Below are 5,000 nucleotides of genomic sequence, written 5' to 3' on the forward strand. Positions count from 1 at the left end.
ACCTCCTACCATTTCACCCGCAGGGAACCCCATGACGTATGACGAGCATTAAAATCACCTAGAATTAATTTGATTGTTTGGCCGACTGTCCTGAATAGCCAAAAAAGCTCATCATAGATTACCATCTTTATCAGGTTGGACAATAAGTCTCGAGAATATACGTCATGGATGTACATTAGCGACTCCCCATCCTCCAACCCCTTCCCTCTCGAGTACTCCTCTTTCTACAAACAATGGTAGTTTCTTAGCCGATAACCGACCATCCCTCAGAGACTTGGTCTTTTAAATGGCGCTTTCCTTGTACGAACGATAATATCGGGAGCAATAGGTACGAAAAATAAGGCCCCCCCCCTTTTTAAAAATTAATTCTAAGGGAGTTTAATTTTGATCATAAGACCCTTCGACAGTTCCTCATCAGTATAAAAATGGTAACTATCTTATCGCGTGGCGATTACGTTTTATGGGGTTTGGAAGTGCCATTGCCGACACGGTTTTATTTTCTTTTTTACGGAGGGACACGGCGCCTCCTCCTCTCCCTCGCTTCCCGAGGGCCTCCTCATCGGAAATTTTTGGAGACAGTAGCCTCCATGGCCTCGCCTCCCCCTCCACTAGCAGAGACGCCCGAGCAGAAGATGATCTGCTCCTTACGATAGCCAAGAACTACCACCTCAGCACGAAGTTCTAGTAGGGGTCGCCAGAGCGAGAAATAAGAGGTGATGATCCAGAATTGTGTCATTCTGGTATCATTCCCTCCTTATATCGCTTTTTTTGCACTGGCAGGTTGAATTCAGCAATTTCCTTTATGGTTTTATTCAATTCTTTAATTTGACTCATTAATTCCTTAACAGTTTCCTTCAAATTCGGAAAATTCCTGTCCTTAGCTGCGAGCTGCTGATTAATACTGCTTGCACTGGATAAAAAACAACAAACGTTTTGGGGTTGGTTACTGTTGAGGCGTAAGAAGTATTGGGTTTGCTTGCCAAATATAGACAAACAACACAAAACAACAATTAAACAACAAAAAAACTGGGTGGGGTGGGGTGTGGGGGTGGGTTGATTGGTGGGTGTTGGGGGGTGGGCCGTCAACTTTCTTCTTGGCCTCACGGTAGCTAACATCGTGCTCTCTCATGTATGCCAATGTCTCAGTCTCCGTCTTCAGGCTGCTGCATTCAGCAGAGCCTGACTGATGGGGACCTCCACAGTTAGCACACTTGAGTGTCTTTTCCGTGCATGTAGTAGTATCATGGGCTCCAGCACATTTACCGCACATGAATTTGTCTGTATCTTTATCATTGCATCTTAATGAGGTGTGTCAAAATTTTTGGCATCTATTGCAACGCATCGTTTTTTGGATGTAGGGTCGAACTTGAACGATCTCATATCCAACTTTAACAGTACTTGGAATTTTGGGTGAAGAAAAAGTCAAGAAACACAATCCGGTTTTTACTCGCACTTCTCCATCTTTCTTTGCCATACAATTTACCTCTACTACGCTTTGGTCTTTCATGGCCTCAAGAATTTCCCTTTCTTCCATTGTCCTCAAATCCCTGTGAAAGATTACTCCCTTACAGGGCCGACAGGAATAGTTACTTTTACTCTGAGGTCATGAATTTGCGTCAGTTTAAGCAAATCCTTAACCTGAGATTTAAATTGCACTTTTACAAGGAGGCTGCCATCTCGCAATTTTCGGACAAAATCAAAACTACCTTCCACTTGACCATCAAGGACCTTCAAGGGGTTGACATTTTGCAGGGATTGATTTTCTTTCACGCATCGTATGTTCACGCACCTTGCGTGATATCTGGAGGGATATCAATTTGTCTTCTGGGTTGGTCATTGGTCGGGGTTCCATTATTGGTCAAAGTGGTCTTAGAAACGTTCTGAGTCGCCCCTCATTGGGGAGGAGGAAGGGTAGCCGGGGGATCAATCATGCTAGGGTGTCGGACCAGGTCCGATCCCTGGGCCAAAGCCCGTTGTCCTGAGAGGACTACCTTTCCCTTAACTATTGTATCAACCTAATCCCAATAGCTAAGAGAGGATAAAAAAAACAAGTCTTTTCGTTACTCGTCTTCGCCCCCCCCTAGTGGAAGTCTGGTTGCTTTCTCCAGTACCAACTAAGGGATCAGAGTTGTATGTAAGACACCTTCCTACCGCCGAACCTGCCTAGTGCGAGGGACGGTAAGTCAGTGCCCACCCCCCAAGCGAATACAGGAGCTCACAAGGAGACTCCTGTAGGCTCAGGAAAGTCACACGGAAAAATGGAAAAAAAATTCAGGGGAAGAGAAAAGTTGCGCCCATAGGACGCCCCAGACTACTGGGCCTCCCTACCCAGGGGTAGAATATAGCCCGTAAGGGCTACCCTGGGGTAGAAGAGTGCTGCGGGTCTGGGGTGGGTGTCACCTGCAAATTCAAAGCACTGAAGGTGCAGGCAAAGCACTAAAAGTGCAAAAAGTCTGAAAAACAGTGTTTACTCTACTTTGATTACTTTACTTAACTGAGAAACAACAATTTCAAGCGTGACAAGAGGCCCTGATAACCAGGGTAGCTTCAGCGGCACAAGACTTATAATTTGTTGCTGCTAAGTTTTCACCGAGGTGTTGACAAGGCAAAGTTTCATACACGAATCCCGAGTGGCTGGAAGCCCACGTGGCAGCTCTTATATACAGAGCTTTCGAGTTATCTTAAAATACTACGTAAAAGTAAATAAACACGTAAAATAACTAAAAATGAAAAACTGTTCTTAAAAAGGAATTAGTGAAAAATAATAATGACTCTTAAAACGCAGAGGTAAAAGAATTAACGTAAATAAAAACAAACCCGAATGTAAACAAAAGAATGTCGGGAATAAAATACGCTAAAAAGGCGTAAAAGCTCTTAAAACTGAAAAAAATAAGTAAAAATGCAAAACCGATTAAACGTCTAAAGATGCTGCTGCTTAAGAAACAACCTCCCGACCTTCTCTATGCAATAAAAGCTCGAATGTTCTATGTACAAAAGATTACGTATTGTAGTGTCATCAACACAAATATATATCCTAGCATTTGAAATGAAAACTCCTTACATCCTAAAAACATTGATAAACATTTAAAAGAGGACGATGCGGCGCGACAACGCGATTTACGTCGTAGAAGAGCAGATAGAAGTGCAGCGAATGATTCTGGTGGCATCTGGCAACTGCAACTAATGTTTATATTTATCTTTTCAGGCCAGGGGATGCTGGAATGGCCTGATATCGTTCCAGGTTGATAGGGCATCTACTTGCCATGCTGCTACGTCGACCCGGAAGCAGCGAGATGATGATTTTGGTATTTTCAGGATCGTATATATTACTTTTTTTAGTTCCCATATTTTCTCTCAATTCCTTTTTGCTATATAACGATAATCAGCGTATTTAGCTATAATCCATTTCATTATCAGATTGGCTCTAATATGTATTTTAATCATTTTTGGTGTTTTTAGGATTTTTCCCCCTTTTTTTCTCTCAATTCCTTTTTCCTTTAATATAACGAAAATCAGCGCATTGAACTGTAATCCTTTTCTTATTTGTATTTTAATCACCCTTGGTATTTTTAGGATCGTTTTCTCTCTCTCTCTCTCTCTCTCTCTCTCTCTCTCTCTCTCTCTCTCTCTCTCTCTCTCTCTCTCTCTCTCTCTCTCTCTCTCTCTCTCTCTCTCTCAATTAATTTTTCTCTAATATGACGAAAATCAGCGCCTTTAACTGCAATCCTTTTCATTATCAGAATGGCTCTTATTTGTATTTTTATTACCCTTGGTATTTTAGGATATTTTTTTCTTTCTTTCTTTCTTTCTTTTTTCTCTCAAATCCTTTTTCCTCTAATATAACGAAAATCAACGCATTTAACTGTGATCGTTTTCATTATCAGAATGGCTCTAATTTTTATTTTAATCATCTTTGGTATTTTTAGGAGTATTGTTTTTTTTTCTCTCTTAATTCGTTTTTCTTCTAATATAACGAAAATCAGCGTATTTAACTGTAATCCTTTTCATGATCAGAATGGCTCTAATATGTTTTTTTTTCAGTATCGTATATATTATTTGCATATTTTTTTGTATTTCCCCTTTTTTCTGTCAATTCCTTTTTCCTCTAATATAACTAAAATCAGCGCATTTAACTGTAATCCTTTTCATTATCAGTGTATTTTAAGCATTTTTGTGTGTTTTCAGGATCATATCTATTGCTTGCATTTTTTTTCACCCTTTCTCTCTCAATTTCTTTTTCCTTTAATATAACGAAAATCAACGCATTTAACTGTAATCCTTTTCATAATCAGAATGGCTCTTATTTGTATTTTAATCATCTTTGGTATATTTAGTATCGTTGTTTGTAATTTTTGTTCCCTTTTTCTCTGAATTTATTTTTCCTCTAATATAACGAAAATCAACGCATTTAATTGTAATCTTTTTCATGATCAGAATGGCTCTTATTTGTATTTTAATTATCTTATGTATTTTTAGGATCGCTATTGTTTTTTGTTGTTTATTTTTACCCTTTTTTCTCTCAATTCATTTTTCTCAAATATAACGAAAATCAGCGCATTTAACTGTAATCGTTTTCATTATCAGAATGGCTCTTATTTGTATTTTAATCACCCTTGGTATTTTTAGGATCTTTTTTTCTTTCTTTCTTTTTTTTTCAATTCACTTTTCTTCTAATATAACGAAAATCAGCGCATTTAACTGTAATCCTTTTCATTATCAGAAAAGCTCTTATTTGTATTTTAATCATCTTTGGTATTTTTAGGATCGTTGTTGTTGTTTTTTTTTCTTTACCCTTTTACTCTCTCTCTCTCTCTCTCTCTTTCTCTCTCTCTCTCTGTGTCCCTCTGTCCCTCTACCTCCCCCCCCCCTCTCTCTCTCTCTCTCTCTCTCTCTCTCTCTCTCTCTCTCTCTCTCTCTCTCTTATCCTCGCTCATCTCTCTCTCTCCTCCTTCTCTCTCTCTCTCTCGTCTCCTTCTCCCCTCCCTCTCCCTCTCTCTGTC

The sequence above is a fragment of the Penaeus japonicus genome, unplaced genomic scaffold (genome assembly GCF_977035675.1).
Source record: "Penaeus japonicus unplaced genomic scaffold, GWHDUDI00000001_assembly GWHDUDI00000031, whole genome shotgun sequence".
NCBI classification, from domain to species: domain Eukaryota; kingdom Metazoa; phylum Arthropoda; class Malacostraca; order Decapoda; family Penaeidae; genus Penaeus; species Penaeus japonicus.